Source organism: Canis aureus, chromosome 8 (assembly GCF_053574225.1).
Source record: "Canis aureus isolate CA01 chromosome 8, VMU_Caureus_v.1.0, whole genome shotgun sequence".
Classification (NCBI taxonomy): domain Eukaryota; kingdom Metazoa; phylum Chordata; class Mammalia; order Carnivora; family Canidae; genus Canis; species Canis aureus.
The window spans coordinates 61,553,600-61,570,992 of NC_135618.1; the positions used below are offsets into that span (position 1 = coordinate 61,553,600).

Sequence of the window (17,393 nt, forward strand, 5' to 3'; positions counted from 1 at the left end):
AATCCCCTATTCCCCTCCCCTGCCCCCTGAGGTCTACAGGACTCGTGGCCACATTCCTGAGTTGAGGGTATGAATTTCCAGGATGGGGCTGGTCACCCAGTTTGAACCCAGAGCCACCCCCACACCTCCTACCCCAGTCCCCCTTGGGTCTGTGACCGGGGATGGCATGGGAAAGGCCTACAGTGCCCCTTGGCCATTAGACAGACAGGACACAGCCCTGGCCCTGGCAGAGGTCAGACGTCAGTCTGGGACCGGGACATGGGGACAGGCAGGCCTGCCACGCTTCCCAAAGGGAAGGCAGTGAGGGCTTGCCCTCCAGAGACACGGCTCCGGACGATAGAAGAGCCTCTCGAGGTCGGAGGGGCTCACAGCTCCCTGATGGGAGCACAGATCAGACCAGAATCGTGGGGTCCACAGTGGGGACCTCACTCACCATGGGGAGGGGAGATCCGAAGGAGCCGGTGAGGCCAGAGCCGAGGGGCTGAAGATGTGTGTGGGAAGCACAGAGGCTTCTGGAAGGAACCAGAGCCTGGGCTTGTATGAGGAAGAAGCAAACAGGTCATCGAGCTACAATAGTCAGATAGCTCGGCTCTCGTGTGACAAACGCATCGGGAACCACAAGCCTGTTTATTCAATAAGACAGTTTAGAAAATTGACCTGATGAAATCCACTTTACCGCCAACACTAAATCCATGTCAGACGGATCAAAAAATGGCTAAAGAAACGTTCAGAACAAACGGGAATGTGTGCGTCTTGCTGCCAGAAGCTCACAGCATCACCTGCCGCACTCCTGCCAGCGTGTCTTGTCTGGCTCAGCCTCGAGGAAGCACAGGGACGCATCTGGAAGGCGAGGCAATCCATGAACACCTCCTCTGATCTCAGAACGTCATTGTCGTGGAGAAGCATCCGAGGGGCTGTTCCGGGGAGGGCAGGCGGAAGCGTCTGGAAGGCTCCACCCAAACCACGACACCCAGGACCGATCCGGGTGATGCTGCCCTGGGGGCGCAGGAAAACCCCCTGTATGTCCAGAGGTGCCGTGGAACGTGGGGTGAACTGGCGTGACTTCTGCAGCTTATTCTTAGTGGTTGGGGTTGGGGAATGGAGATGATAGATGAATGACAGAGATTGGCTGTCAGACCGATGATGGCTAGAGGACAGACGGACTCGGCGGACCCTGGAGCATGCAGCCGGGGACATGAGAGAGGAAGGGGTCACATCCATTCATGGCACCATTCTTATGACTTTCCCATAAGGCTGAAATTTTTCAGAATATAAAGTTATGAAAAAAAATGCCAATTCCTAGTCTCTAATTTTCCCATCATTTATCAAACTTCTAGAAGGCAGAGAATCTAAGAGCTCCAGAGGACAAAACAAATCACAAATCAAAGAGCAGCAGGAGAGCCACAGTGTTTACTTTTAAAAAACAAACAAACATCCAATTTGACAGTAAAAAAATTCAAAACATAGGGTAGAAATTTAAAAACCGGAACAGATGGAATCCTTTACTGTGGGCCCTGAAGAGTCAGGGCTCCCCTGTTCCTGGCTCCCCGCGTACTTTCCATCCACCTAGAACAAGTGCATTAGCCAAAGGTTAAAAGACATTTATCTGCTGGGTCTCTGCTCCGGTTCTCTCCTCGGAAAACCACAGACTGACGCAGACAGGGGGAATGAGGACGCGGACCAGCGGGGACTGCACTTGGCTGCGCCTCCAGAGGACTCAGGGGGGGCAGGGGGGCCAGGGAGGGGGCTGCTGCGATGCTGACAGCCACTTGGCACCCTCAGCGGTGGACGTGGCTGTGACCTGACCCTGCAGCCCCACGTCTGGGCACCTGGCCTAAGAAAATGGCCCGGCCGCAGAGTGGCCTAGTGCGCGAGGGGCCCTGGGGGCGGGACTCACACCACAAACACTGGAAACAACCTAAAATCCCAGGTGTGAGCAGGCCTTGTTTTCCTGGCCCTCTGGTTGGAAACTGTGTCCCCTCCTGGGGCGGTGGCAAAGACAGTTTCCCGTGCTGTGGAAAGGGCCAGAGATGGGGCTCTACCCACGGCGGGGGCAGGGCGTGGAGCCGCTGGTCAGCTTCCTTCCACCCCACATCCAGGTGGTCTGTGATGTCTGAGGAATTCAGACACTTCTATTTTAGAAGAGACACCCAGGCATCCGAAGCGAACAGGGGCCTCAGGTTTCCTCTGAATCAGCAGTGGCCCAGGTGACCCTCCTCCTGCGTCTCCAGGGAGGCAGGCAGTGCTGCTCCCTTGGGTCCCCTCGTCCACACTAAGGTAGGTGGGGGCCTTTTCAGAGTTTCCAGGCTGCATCTCATGGGCTGCTCCGGGATGCTGATGGGCCAGGGGAAGGGGTGCAATGCTCCAAAGGGCCTTGCTGGGCCCCAAGTGCAGGCCTTCTTGGGCAGCCTGTGGGCCTCCAAATGTCCCCCGACCCTGACCCTGGCCTGCCCTGGAAGGCTGCTCCGTCCTGGCCGGGCAACCCCTGACCCCTGTTGGCTGGGGCACCCGGGAGGAGGCCCTGGAGCTCAGGGCTCACACCTCTGCTCTGAGTGACCCCGACAGTGTCCTTCCTCCCCGGGGATGAGGGCTGTGGGCCCAGCAGAGGGGGAGCTTGACAACCCCTCCCTGTCTGTGACTGCTGGAGAAGCTATTTTCATCTGTGGCTGTTTTTCTCGACAGGAGAGAGCAAAGTACGTCAGATAATCTTATCCTTGTCCTGCTATGACCCTCAGGAGATGGGGGGGTGGGCGGGGGCTGGCAGCCTCTGCAGCCCAAGCATCCCTCTGGTGAGCAGTATATGGGTCCCCCAGCTCCCTGAGCCCCTACTATGCGCCTGCCCATGGGGGTGTCGGAAGGGCAGGAAAGAGCTCAGGCCCGAGGCCCTGAGGGGAGCCAGCCCAGGTCTGAGGCTGCCTTCCACCACCAGCTGGCTATGCTGGCCACCTGTGGCAAGTGGCTTCACCTCTCTGAGCCCCTGTGGCCTCAAAGATGGTGGGAGTAACAACAGCAGGTAACACTGGGGACGTGCTCAGCACAGAGCCAGAGGGCAGCCGAAATTCTGCCCTGATTCATTAGCGGGGTATGGAGCGTGCTGTGTGTGGTGATGTGTGTGTAGACACTGCCTGGCGTGCAGCAGGCGCTCAGTAGTGATTCCACCTGCAGCTCAGAGCTCCTCCACCCCTGGGCCACAGGCGCCTGTGTGGGGCAGCCTTGGCACCGTAGCCGCTGCTCATCACAGGGCCACCCCCCGGGGTCCCTCTGTGCCCCATGCTACCAGCTCCCATTTACCTAGGACAGTGCTGAGCTCAGCCCTTCAAACCTCCGTGTCCAGCTATGATCACAGTGAGCCCAGCGCCCAGAGAATCCAAAATAAAGCCACCAGCCCCTGAAACCCAAACAGTGGTATACACGGGGATTATTTCTGGATCCTGCTTTGACACCCATGAGACACATTCAATCAACAACAGACACTGACCATGGAGACCGTGCCGTGCGTAACAGCATCCCTGCCCTCATGGGGCTGACCTCCCAGAAGGTGCAGGGGTGACAAACACAGGAGCAAGGGGTTTACCTGCCTCCTGATAGTCCTCGGCTGGATGTTTTCAGCTTCAGGGAAGGAAACTCAGCCCAACCTGGCTTAAACGATGAGGGATCTTACTGGGAAGTACAGATGTCACGATTCAGGAGAGGTCTGATCAAGGATCCAGCTCTGTATGTTAGTGGTCTTCTCCCCCTGACATCTTCCTTCAGCAGACCCCTCCCTCATGGTGACAAGAGGGCTGCCAGAAGCAGCTTGGGCTTCCTCGTTCACACTGAGCAGGAATGCTGTGCCCCTGGTTTCTCTCAAGACTGAAGAAGCTCCTTCTCACAGGATGCTCTCCTTGGCCAGAAATGGTGGCCTGCCATCCCTATGTCCCATCCTCCACTCCCTGCATCTCCAAGATCTCAAACCCCAGAGCTCCCTCCTGAGCCCCAGGCTCCACTCAGCACATCTGCCTGGGTGTCCAACACACAAGCCAACCTTAACATGAAACTGCAAGCTCTGACCCTGGGGATACCATCCTTCCAGCTGCTCAGACCATGGCCTGGGAGCCAACCCTGAGGCCCTCTGAGCATACATCCCATGTGTCATGGAATTATTGGTGACTCAGCCCTCAAAATGCCTGGGAAACCTGACTGGTGCCCACCCAATGTCGCCTCCTGGTCCTAGCCCCCACCTTCTTTCGGGAAGACTGTCCCAATGTTCTGGCCACCACCCCTCACCCCCCCACTCACCAATCAGGGACACGAAAACCTACCGCATCTCGAGAGAAATTAAACATGCGGTCAGGGTCTGGCATGAATGCATACTACGGCCCCTCGTGCCCGTGGCTCCTGCCGGCACCCCCATCACCAAGTCTTGGGTCCTCCCCTGAGTTACAGAGCATTGTCCAAGCAGATAACAGATTATAAATAATCCCTTCCTCCCCGTCCAGACTCCCGCTGGCAAAGCTGCTGTGGGCAGGAAGCAGCCACTCAGGGTCTCGCCCAGGCCGGGGCCCAGGGCCTACCTGGCACTTTCCCACGAGATCTGGGACTTGGGACCACCTCCAGCTCTCACCTTCCTAAGCAGCTGGTGTGACTGGACCAGAGGCCCCCTGAGTGTCTATCAAGGACCTGAGCGGCTGCAGGGTCCGGGTGAGGGCAGCTCAGCACCTGGACACGCAGGTCCAAATCCATGCTTCCGTCTCCTTCTAGCATGTTCCGTGGGTAAGTCATGGAGCCACACTGGGCCTCAGCTTCTGAGCAGTAATAACAAACCACTTCCAAACGGGAGGTTAGAACCAGCACAGAGTGTGTACCTCACTGCGTCTGAAGGCCAGCTGGCGGTTCTAGGCCCTGTAGTTTCCTTGCTCACGCAGCTTGTGTGTCCTCACGGCCTGGCACCCCGCTTCCCCAGAGCAGGTGACATCCAGTCCAAGGCGTCCTCAAGGCCCTGTCCTCCTCTACTTCCAAAGCCTCCCCCTGGTAACTCAGACTGGCCACTTCCATGTGGGGAGGGTGGACCCAAGGGCGTGAAGCCCAAAATCGGGCTGCCCCTGACTCAAAGGTGGTTTCAAGGATTAAGTGAGCTCACACAGGGAAGAGCCCCCCCGCCTGCAGGCTCAGGCTCCGGGCACCTCCAGGAACAGGCCCTGAGCCCCGCCAGACTCAGTGGGAAGCGGAGACCCAGGCCCGCCCAGCCAGCCAGGCCGGTGCAGGGCCCTGCTTAGCAAAAGGCATGCACCGCTTCTGGCAGTGGACATGCCTGGTGGCATGGCTCATCACTTTCCTGAAGGCTCTCCCAAAATACCAAAATACCCAGCCCCCCAGCTTCCCTGGGACGCCTGGACTCACCCATGTCTGACGGGAGGCTGCATGAAGCCAGGCCCCCCAGGGGCGCTTCCTTGGTCCAGAAGGCAGACGAGGAATCTGCGAAGGCTTCAAGGAGGAGGTGGCACTTCAGCCAAGCCTAGAAGGATGGCAGCCAGCAGCTGGGCTCCTCAGGCCAAGAATTTCCCTTCCAGCCGTGCCCCACCCATCTTATCTGCCTCTCAGGGGAGCGATCCCAGGGACCTTCCCGGGAGGGCAGCTCAGCCGGCTCCCCTCCCCGCCGCGGCAGCGCTGAGTCATCAGTCTGGAATGCACTTTCAATTCCTCCGCCACCCCTCCCCCTCCTCCGCTGTCCCCAGCCCCCTCCTCCCCATCCTGTCCCCCCAGGGCCAACCCATCACTTCCTGACCCGGGCACAGTGTTCCGGCCACGGGCCTGAGGATGGAGGATGGGTCAGGGACTCCCCAGGACTCCCCGTCACCCCGGAGGCCAGGGCAGGAAGGAGGAGGCGCCTTCCCAGCCTGGAGGAGCGGTTTCTTCAGGGACCTGCCCCCACACCGTCTGGCCCTGCGGGAAGTGCAGGCTCTCAGCATCCCCCTCAGCCAGGACCCAGCAAAGGTCAGGCCGGACCCAGACCCTCCAGCCCACCTCCTGGGCACCTCAAGTACTCCCTCCTCAAGGGCTCTGGCTTCTGGAAACTGCTGAACAGGGTCTCATGCTTCCCTGATGGCCTCCCTGCAGGAGGACACGCTGTGTGTGTGTCACTGGGGCTGCCAGGGGTGGGGACTACGGCAGGAGAGCACCTCCTCATGCCTTCAGGCTCAGGGACCCCTGGAGCCTGGAGCCTGGGCCCTGCTCCCAGGGGCTCCTTTCCCCAGCGGTGGCCCCACAGTTGTACAGAGCAGGACAGAGTCCAGACCAGGTGGTGCAGCCTGAGGCCATGTCCTCACCTTCCCCAGCCCACCTGCTGACCCAGGAGCTGCCACGAAGGTGGGGAAGGGCAGCCAGGTGTGGTCAGAGCCCAGGGCCTGGCCACCCCCACAGGTGCTGAGACCCCCAGGGGCTGGTAGGTGCTGGTGACCTAGGCCCCCAGGGCTGGAGCTGGAGCAGCCCTGGGTAGAGGCCCCCAGATGCACTTGGGGAAGTGAGTGAGGTGCCCACGCTGGCTCTGCTCCTGCACTGGCCTGCTTGGAGGTGGGGCTCCTGCCCAGTTCTGTGAGCTGTTCAAGAAGAGGGCTGACCTGGGGAAGGAGCTGGGTGGGGAGCTGTGTTCCCAGCAGGAAATCTGCCCTCAGGGCACCACTGGCCACCAGCAGTCCCCTCCCATGTCCTCCATGCAGTTTCTGTGTCCTGCCAGCCTCTGGAAAGCTCTGGCCCCATCCCCACTCCCATCTCCCCTCCATCCTCCTCCCCAACTCTCATACCCCTCTTCCCCACCCAGTCTCCCCCATCTTCCCGCATCTTCCCCATCTCTTCCCCATCTCCCCGCCCGTCTCCCCTCCCCCCTCCCCCCATCTCCCCTCTATCCTCCCCCATCCCCACCCCCAGCCCCATCAAGGCTGGGATCCGGCTGTATTTTCTTCATGGAACAGTCTGAAACCCACTGCCTGCCTGTGTAGTGTCTCAGGGCCCCACCACATCTGGGTCCAGAGAGAACAGGGTCCACTTGCCATGAGACCCCAGTCCTGACAGTGTTTGTGGGATAGCCCAGGTCCCCTGCTCAGCCCCCTTCTCCCCATCTCAGCCTAGAAGCTGAGCTGGCCAGGTGGCTGGCCTCAAAGACAGGCCTTGGGTGTGCGGAGGGCCATGCCGGGGCTGCCATGCACTGAAGGGGCACTGCCCACTGTACCCCCACGGCCTCCCCACACCACCCCTGCTGTCTGCCCTGCAAGGTGGTCGGGCCCAGAAGCAGAGGGCTTGTGACCAGAGCAGGCAAGCGTGGCTGTGCCCAGGGCCAGACAGAGACCACAGCTGGGTAGGAACAGGGAGGGAGGTGGGTCCTTCGGAGCCTGAGAGCCCTCTCTGAGCTCTGTTTCCTCATATGTACCATGAGTCTGTGTGGTGGGGCCTGCGGCATCCAGCACACGCAGAGCACATGCCTAGCACACGCAGAGCACACGCTCCAGCCTTAACACACAGCAGTGGCTGCCAGGCTGGTGGCTCAGTGTCAATGCCCCATCCACCATGGGGCCAGCCCCTCCTTGAAGACAAAAGCACCTCTGAGTTGTCACTGGGTCCCAGTGCCTGAGAGGCCTGGAGCAGCATCTTGGGGATGGGCAGGGGCCCACCCAGGAGCCCCCTCAGTCCTAGCCTGCTGAGCAAGTGGGTGAGTGAGCCAGGCACGAAGGCACCAGCCTGACCTCCTGGTAATCCATGGGGTGGGAGCGGGGGCTCTGAGGACTCCTAGGAGTGTCCCTGAGGGGCCTTGCCCCCCGGCCCAGTGCAGCTGGTCCAGCCCCTGAAGCCATGGATCCCCAAGCACAGGAACAGTGTGAGAACAGTAGTTTGGCTCTTGGCTGGCCCAACCAAGACCCCCTCACCTCAAGGTGAGGACCCCCTCTGGGGGTCCAGTAGTTCACCTGCCCTTGCTCTGGGGCAGTAGCCACCTGAGGGAGGAAGACAGGGCTCGAGGTCCTGAACAGGAAGGCTTCCACACCCACAGGCAGGCTGCATGTGTTCCGTTCCAGAAGGTTCCCGGACTCCCATAGCCCCATGGGAGTCGAGGCCTAGAAATTCCCTGGGTCCCTACATGGCCCTGCCATCAGCTTAGGGGGTGCCTCCTGGCCCACAGAAGCTCAAGACCCCCCACCCAAGGAGGCTGGGTCGGACTTGGGCCCCACTCTGAAGCCCGAGACACCCTCTACCCCATTGGCTCTTTTTATGGCTCAGATGTCTAGGGACTGGCCAGTGTGTGCCAGGCCTGCACAGAGTGGGCAGTAACACGGACAGGATCTTTGGGATCAGAGATGGGGTGCAGGGGAGTTCAGGGTACAGATACAGGCAGAAGGAGTATCAGGGCTGCCTGGAGCTGGGGGTCGGAACACCAGGAGAGGATGGGGTGCAGGGGGAGGGCTGGTCTCTGCCTGCAGGCTCCTTGAGGCCCGTCTAGGGCTGGACTCTAAGGAGGTGGGGTGGTGGGTGCTAGGATCTGTCAGGAGGCCAGTGACAGATGACCAGGGGCCTGGACCTGGGGTGGCCATGGAGGTGGAGAGGGAGCCCAGAGGCAGCCAGTCCTGGACTGGAACGTGTAGGGTGCCGGGGACAGAGGCCTGGGCAGCCTAGACTGGAAGAGGCTCCACTATCCACCTGTCAACCGGCCCTTGGGCCAGCCTCCCGTCTGCTGGCACCAAGGCTTCATGGTCCCAGAGCATCCAAAATCCAGTCCCCAGGGTATGGCCCCAGGGTCAGGCCCGGGGCACTGGGAGTCCACTCCTTCCCCCTCCCCCAGGCCAGGGATGCTGAGGTCGTCCTTCGCCACCCTCACACCCTCCAGAGGGGCCACCTGCAGAACACCACACCAGAAGCACTGGCTAATTTGGAGACTGCACACTGAATTGTCTAAATTGGTCGAGTTTTTCGTGGCAACCTATTTAGTCTGTAGAAAAACAAAGCATGGCGGCTCCTAGGAGTCTCAGGTATGCCCAGGGCAAACTCCTACTATTTGTTCCAGTGTATTTGGAAACCACGAGGATACAGCCAAAGGCAAAGTAACACACATTTTCTTCGGACTCTGTGGCTTGGAGGAGCTGTGTGGGGCCTGGAGCCCGGGGCGGGGCTGGGGGGTTCCAGCCTAGCTCCGCACCTACTGGCAAAGTCCCGGCTGTCTCTGGCCCAGCCTCCCCACCCCATCTAAGGTTCCTGAGGGTCCTTGACTTGGTGGTTCAGCTCATTCTGATCCAAGCAGTCCCTGCAAGGCCTTTTGTGTGGGTTTAGTTAGTCATGCATTCATTCAACAAACGTTTGTGTGGGGCTGGGGAGGGTGGGCGGACAGCCTGGTGTAGGCTGATGAGCTGCCGACGCCTGTGCCACCCAAGACTACAGGAGGGCCCCCTCTCCCCTGCCAAGGATGTGGAGAAACCCAGGCAAGGCACAATCTCTGCTGACCTCCCTCTGGGGCCCAGTTGGGTCAGGACTGTGTTACTGGAAGCTAGGAGTGTGGCAGTTTAGTAACAGGACTGCTAGTTCTGTGGTTCCCCCTCCACCGCCCCAACCAGAAGGTAGGGTCTGGGTCTCCTCCCTGAGTCCAGGTGGGCTGGCCCTACAACAAACATGTGGACGTGAGACCAGGTCCTAAGGGGACCTCCAGCCGGGCGGCTTACCTGGGTGGCTGGTGGAGCCAAGGAGGCCGGCTGCTGAGGCCACCTGGCTGTACAGAGGCTCGCGACACTGGAGGGGCCTTGGGTCCCAACAGAGCATCCAGGACGAGGTAGTTGGAACACCTCAGCTGCTCTTCCCCCGGGGCCCGCACATCGGGGAGCAGAGACTGAGCCCCACTCACTGGGCCCCATCCCACGTCTCTACAGAATCCAGGCTGGCTGTTCATGTCTCGAGGCTTCAGAGGGACACTACGAGGGGACCAGAGACCACAAAGCACACCCAGGGAGGTCGCATTTGCACCTCCACAAAGCTGAGTTCGCAGCTCAGCTCTGGAGTCCTCAGGGGCCCGCCCCAGGGAGCTGGTGGCTCAGGGAGCAGAGGGAGGGGGAGGGGGACACACTGGCAGCTGGCACAGGAGGGAGGACCGCAGCTGCCCAGCCTTCCAGGCCCAGGGGCCACACCCGGCCGAGCCCGAGGGTCTGAACACACCAGCTCTGATTCCTGTGTCCAGTGAACGCAGGAGGGCCTGGTTTTATCACGGATGCGTGTGCTCTGGTTAGACATCTTACGTGACCGTAGCTCCAAATCTGCGTGTTCCCTCGCACGGGCCCCCGAGTGAAGTGGGTGAGGCACACAATCCTGCTTCACAGGCACGCCGAATCACAAGAGCTTCACAGACAAGAGTGTGGTGGCCCCCAGAAGAACCTTGCCGGTGCCACATGGCTCATTACAAAGAGCACCAAGAGTTGGGGCCGGTTGGACTGCCCCCCAAGGACGCTGTGCGTTAGCCAGCACAGCACATGCCCACCCCGGACCGTCACGATGTGGCAGGTGAGGGACTGCCGGGTTCACTGCCCAGCACATTCCTGAAACACACCGGCCTGAGTCCTCCAGCTGCAAAAGTAAATGGAACGATGGACCGGGAAGGCTGGAGGGGTCTCCAGTGGAAATGACACACGGCTCTGTCCATGCTAGAGCAGTAGTTCACCTACTGGTGAACTACTACTGGGCCCATCTGCGTGGCTGGGTCAAGCTCGACATGTGGATTTTAAAACCTGCACAGGATCTTCTTTTGCGAAGCAATTTCTGTGGAAAGGTTCCAAAGGCCTGCAGTCCCCCCAGCACGCCACGGTCTTGGGTTTCTAGGCCCAGACTGAGGAGTAATTGGAGGGTTCCCCGCCCACGGAGCTTGGGTTAGAACCAGACCAGCTGAGTCCCACAAGAGAGGGGATGCTCTGCCCAACTGGAGGTGAGGCTAGGGCAGAGAAGTGAGTCACCAACTGCCTAATTTGGTCACATCCCAGGAGGCAAGAGCTGTCCGAGAGGGGAGAGCCAGGTCAGCATGGTCCAGAGCTTCCTGGAAGGGGGTGGGGTTGAGCGCATTCACACGAGGCCAGGGCAGACCCCAGGGCCCCCATCTGGATCTGAGTCTCAGGGACCAGAACCCCTACGGCCTGCAGCCACCATGGGAACCTTCGAACCAGGACCCCCAAGTCACCCAGACGGACAGGCCACCGCTGAGGGCAAGGACCTCCCAGACAAGGAGTCACCCTCCCCCGGGTGCAGCCTGGCAGCTGTGGGCCTGGGAGGGAGACGCCAGACCTCAAAGTGAGTCACTGCCCGGCTGATTCAGCTCCCGAGCCAGGCGAGGTGAGGCTAGGGCGGTCAGCAGCCACGGGTGTCGCCCCATCAGGGTGTGCAGGGTGGCCAGGGTGTGCAAGGCTCTTCTTGCCAGTTAGGATCTCATTTCAAACAGGGCCACGGGGGTCACTACCAAATTTAATGGACAGGGAAGCCGAGGCTCAAGGTGCACACTCACAAGACCCAGGTCAGGGCAGCCCCTGGAAAAGCCTCCACACCTGGACTCATGTGCAACAAGAGGGGCCGCTGGGCCCGTGCAGGTCCGTCCTCTGAACACCCAGTCCACAAGAGCAGAAAGGGTCTCTCCGGGGCAGCCAAGCCACCTCCACTGCCAGGAGCAGGGCGAAAGGGGCAGGGGAACTGGAATAGGGCTGATGGTTCAGATGAAATAATGAATGAGCCTGGGTGCACAGGGCAGGGGAGGCCTCTAACTCTGGGGCGGGGCCGGCCTGGGCCCCCCAGTGCTCCTCATGCCGCCCCCCCCAGCCCTTCCCAAGTCAAGAAGGGGATCCTGGACCCCTGTGTTCCCTTCCAGGTATACTCAGGGGTTGTGTGCCCAGGCTATTTTAGAGAGGGGAAGGTAAGGCCCAGAGATATCAAGGGACTTGCTCAAGGCCAAACAGCCAGGTGGGCTTTCCTCTGGGAGTGTGTGTGTGGGTGTCCCGCTTAGGTGTGAGATGTGAAGACCCCACCTGCAGCACCTCCTCTGCTCCTGCCCTGTCCCAGGTCCCCCCACCCCCTCTGTCCTCCCTGCTCCCCTCCCTGGTTAGGGCCCAAGGACCTTCTAGAACATACACCAGACTCTTGGCTTCTGGGCTCCCAGTTCTGCAGGGGTCCAATGTAGCCCAGATGCCTCCAAGGGGTGTCCAGGGATGTCTGCTCCCAACCGCAGGTGCCACCACCCCACCTCCCTCACCCAGTCTCTCTTTCCCGTTGAGTGAGAACACCAGGGCCCGGGTGCCTTCACCCAGCTTCCTCCAATGCCCACGTCTTACAGAATTCAAGTGTGGTCCCAGCAGCAGGATGTTGATGTAGATGCAGCCAACACGCTGGTCACGCCATAGGCACGAGGGGCGCTGTTTGTGAGCCGCTCCCTCCCCGCACCTCGCCTCCACTGGGCTCCAAATCCACGCGTTGTCATTTCCAGGAGGGTGCACACGTGGGATCACACAGCCTGTGACGGGTGGGCCGGCTCTTCTGCTCAGCGTGATTCTCTGCAGATGCACCCGAGCTGCTGCCGTATTGCCCGCTGGCTCCTTTCCGCGGCAGAGCAGCCTCCAGTGGCAGCTCGTGGACGGCCCTGCTGATGGACGTCTGGGCTGCTTCCAGCGTGGGGCCGTGTGAATAAGGCTGCTGTGAGCATGAGGCACGGCATTTCTCTGGGGCAAGTGCCCAAGAACGAGGCGGCTGGGCCATAGGGTAGTCGCATGTTGGGTCTGGTTTAATTTTTTTAATCAGTATTTTAAAAAGATTTTTAAATTTATTTAAGAGAGAAAGAGCACTCGAGCATGCATGAGTGGGCGATCCCGCGACCCCACATCCCCGCCGCCCTGGTGTTCACTATGTTTCCCCGTGGCCCGAACCATCTGAACCGCTCTCTGTGCTGTATTTGCCACCTGTGTGTGCCCCTCGGGGCCAATCCTGCTCACGCCCCAGCTGCGTGTCCAGAGCTCTTCCCTTCATGGGACATGTGGTTCAAAAACATCCTCTTGTCTGCGGCTTGACTTTTCAGAGGCTGTTGCAGGACAAATGGTTTTAATTTTCAGGAATTCCAAGTAATCCAATTTCCCTTTTACGGACTGTGCGTTGGGCGTCTAGTCTCAGTGCGATTTCCTAGCCAGCTGGAGATCTGAGGATCTTCTCCTGTTGTGCTTCTGGAAGTCTTATACTTGTATGTTTACGTGCAAGGCTGTGAGCTGTTTTCAGCAAATTTTTGTAGAAAGTGTGAGACCCTGGTCAAAATTTCCTTTTTTGTTGACCTGTGGAAGCCAGAAACTGAATTTCTCAACGTTTCCCTCCTTGAACCAGAAGTCTGCTTTTATGTATTTATTCCAGTGTTCATAGGGACCAGTGACTGCCCCTCCCTGTGAGGCCCCGGGCACCTGCACTCCTGGGGCTCACCCCGCAGGCCTGCCCCAGCCACGCTCTGACCACTTCTGGAAGCTGCCTCAGGACTGTGGCATCCACATCAGCCTCCAGAGCGGCTGGGAGCCACCAGGGACGGAGGCAGGCACGGCCCCTGAGGCTGGGGGTCGGGGGCTGCATGGCCCAGTCTCCATGGCCACAGTCCGCAGGCCACACTAGTGCAGACCCCTTCCTGGCAGTGATTGCGTACCGCGCCCCTGGCACCGCCCTGGGGGCAGGAACAATTGCCCGGCTTGTTGTCTCAGGCACACAAAAGTTCGCTTTCACAAGCCCTACAAGACCGGGTCTGTGCCCGCCTGGCGCCAGAGGGAACAGGCCCAGGGCCCAGCTGGGGAAGATGCTGCTCTGGCCCACGCACCCCCGCAGCGGGCAGCACGGACCAGAGCCCACCCTCCAAGGAGGGGTGCCCCACCCCTGCCCCGGCCCAGGGCTTCCTGGAGGGGCCGGAGTTCTAAGCAGCACAGGGAGTGCTTGACCCTAGTCTTCAAGATGGACACGAGCCTCGGCTCCAATCCCAGCCAGGCCTCCGTATGAGCCTCCTCCAGCTGCTGTAACAAAACGCCAGACCCAGGGGCTTGAGCAGCTGCCTTCCTTCTGTGGCTCCCGCTGGCCGCCGCCCATGCAGGAACCAGTCTCTGAGGAAGGTGGGAGGATGCTGGTTGGCAATGGCCAGCCAGGCCCAGCCTTGCAGACAGGGCTGCGGGAGGGCCAGGGGGCAGCGGCCACCTGTCTCTGGCCTCAAGCTTCTCATCCGTAAAATGAGACCTCAGAGTGAACTGACACCCCTGTCAGAGGTGCCCAGGGACCCTGGCACAGCTCAGCACTCCACTTCTCATTGGGCGTCTGGCCACCAACAGGCCTGGCAGTGGCCAGCATGACCCAGCGGCAAGAGCCCTGCCCTTAGGACTGCCCCCAGGTTCTGTGACGTCCTGCCTCCCTGCAAGTGCGACCTTGTCTAATGAACAGCTATGCTTCAAAGTGACTTTCTGGGACAAGGTCCTAAAAGGCCCCGCCGCTGCCGCCTCACTCCCTTGGGTCACTCGCTGGGGGAAGCCAAACGCCACGTTGTGGAGAAGTCCAGGCGGCCCTGGGAGTGCTCCTGTGTCAGAACAGAGCCCTGCACACGGCCTGCCCTGCACACGGAGACAGCCACACTGGAGGTGTGCGATGTTTGGGGCTACAGAATTTCGGATTTGTTATGTGGCAGAACATAACAGAGGCTCCAGCCCCCCTTCCCGGTTCTGACTCTGACACCCACCTCCCTGCCCATGGTCTTCCCCTAGTCTTTCTCCCAACCCCAGCCCAACATGCCAACAGATTCCCACAGGGTCAGGCGCCTGGGCCCCCTCCGTCCGGGACGCTGACTGCAAACCAGGATCTTCCGTGCTAAGCCACAGGACCTGAAATGAAGCACGTTGGCAGATTTCTAGTGGACTTAGAAGGGTCACTGTATGTATACATGTGACTTTAGCAGAAGCCATCAAGGAGAGTGCTGAGGCCTCTCTGACGAAGACGGAACGTGTTGGGGACTGCAGGTGAAGGCCACACATGTCCGGCTGATTCTTACATTTGCTTTGTTGTCAGCTCAGGAAAGTCTGCATTCACGCAGATAGGATCAGAGGGGGCCGTTGGCAGGCTCTGCAGCGCCCAGGAGGAGCCACCCCCAGGTCTGCAGACCCTGGGCGTGAGCGAGGCAGCACTTCACTCGAGGCTATGCTGGCCAGACAGGCAGCCGCCAGCAACGTGCAGCCATCACTGGGCACAGGAAACCAGCACAGGGAGAGGCGCTGCATGAGGACACGCACACCAACGCCAAGGACGCCGTTCCCAGAAAACACAGCGTCTCTTATCAGCCATATCCTATACTGAAAACATGCTCAAATGACAATATTTTGAACATATGGAGTTAAATAAAGTATCATATTGTTATTATTATTTTTAAGTAGGCTCCATGCCCGGGATAGAGCCCAGTGTGGGGCTTGAACCCACGACTCTGAGATCAAGACCTGAGCTAAGATCATGAGTCGGATGCATAACTAACTGAGCCACCAGGCGCCCCTAAATAAAACACATTATAATGAACTTCTTTATAGAGACAGGAAGCAGATGGTGGGGCTGCGGGAGCGGGGAGGGGTCTGTGTGTGACAGGGACAGAGTCTACGTGAGGAGGATGGAATGTTCTGGAATGGACAGTGGTGGTGGTCACGAATGTGCTCAATGACACTGGACCCGTATATTTAAAAATGGTTAAAATGCTAGATTCTACGTTATGTCTATTTCAGCGCAGGAACCTCAATCTCACCTGCTTCTCTTATTCCTGTTTTTGCAGAGGTAGGAGAACACTTAAAATGGCATACTGGGCTCACATTACATTTCTATCATGCGGTGCTTTGAAGTGCGAAGTCTTTTATTATTCAAATAGATATTTCCATAAGAAATTTGAGCAAAGAATGTGTTGAATTCCTAAGACACAGCAGAGAGACAGTTTGAAGACCCCCACCAGTCCCTGGCCGCCACCCCTCCCTGTGACTCGCAGCTTCCTGCATTGTGATCTGAGCATCCTGGACCACATGGCCTGGATAGCTGGTAGCCAGGCGGCCACGTGGTCCCTAGGAGGAGCCCAGAAACCTCAGGTGGCCCGCTCCTGTGGTCCTTCGGGAAGCTGCTGAGGTGGTGGGACTCAAGAACAGGCCAGCCAGCCCAGCATGAGGGTCCAGGGAAGACCACGCGCTCTAGTGTGTAGTGTGCCTTCCTGAGTCTGCTCCTCCAGCCAGACCTTGGGCAGACAGGGGTCTCATGACAATCCCCGAGGGATCGCGGCTCAGGGCTAAGAGCCACACCTCTTACCCCACGTCCTCTGCATGCAGAGACCCTTCTCCAGCCATTGACTCTTACCAGCCTAGGGGACCCTTCAGGATTCGGCCCATCCTAGACTCACCAATCACTGCCCAGCCCAACAGCAGTGACCTTGCTGGTGTCATTCCTTGTTCTGGAATCCCCTCACAGCCAGAGCAGGGCAGGCCGACCTGCATGGGGCTGGCGTCCTTGTTCTTGGCTTGGTGGTAGCTTTCCCAAGGAGCCTGGCCCCTGTCCAGCCATGAGAAAAGGAGCTTGGCTGGTGCCCTTCCTGCTCCATTGGGCCCTTCCCAACCCCACAACAAGGCTGGCACCTGGACCCACTGCTGGGTCCCAGAGAGATAAGGCTGCAGGTACACTGCTATTTGGATCAGGGTTGAAGTGTGCCTGTTGGCCTGGGAGGGGCCGCTGGGGTGGGGTTGGGGTTGGGGGGGCTCCACCCAGAACCATGGCTTCCAAAATCTGGACGTGAGACCTGAGTCGTGGGGACTCCCTGTTGTCACCCCCTTCCCCCGGCTTGGAAACTCAGGCTCATCCAAAGCACCTGAGGTGGGCAAGGGGCCTGTTTCCTTCCTTGTGGTACCCCACAGCAAGCTCTCAATATGGTGATGGAGAGCAGAGACACCCAAGCTTACAGAAGGGACAAGCCCACTGTCTGCTGACGGGCAGGTGGATAAACATGATGTGGTCCATGCAGTGGACATCACTCGGCCTTGAAACAGGATGGAGCCCTGCCACCTGCCACCTGGGGGACGCTCCCTGGGGACAGGAGGCCAAATGACACAAGCCAGATGCAGAAGGACTCTCGAGGGGACCCCACACATAGGAGGACCCAGTGTCATCAGACTCACAGACACAGAGAGTAGACGGCAATGCCGGAGCTGGGGGAGCAGGTGGGGCCACTGTGTCACAGGGACAGTGGGGAGGATGGCAGGCACAGCAGCGGGAATGTGCTCAACACCCCTGAATTATGCACTGAAATTGGTTAAAATGGTCAATTTTATGTTATGTGTATTTTACCACAATAAAAACAAAAGAAAAACCCTCATCTGTTAAGGATTTCAGACCAAAACCCCAAG

At 59.2% G+C, this 17,393-nt stretch overlaps 1 long non-coding RNA gene across 1 annotated transcript; it reads right to left on the reverse strand.

The window, feature by feature from the left end:
- Window positions 1–608: 608 nt before the first annotated feature.
- LOC144319413 (uncharacterized) lies at window positions 609–5,684 on the reverse strand. The gene is made up of 2 exons (XR_013385224.1): window positions 5,380–5,684; window positions 609–1,254 (listed from the first exon to the last, which is right to left on the reverse strand). It is a non-coding gene; the product is annotated as an uncharacterized LOC144319413 (long non-coding RNA).
- Between the last annotated feature and the right edge of the window lie 11,709 nt (window positions 5,685–17,393).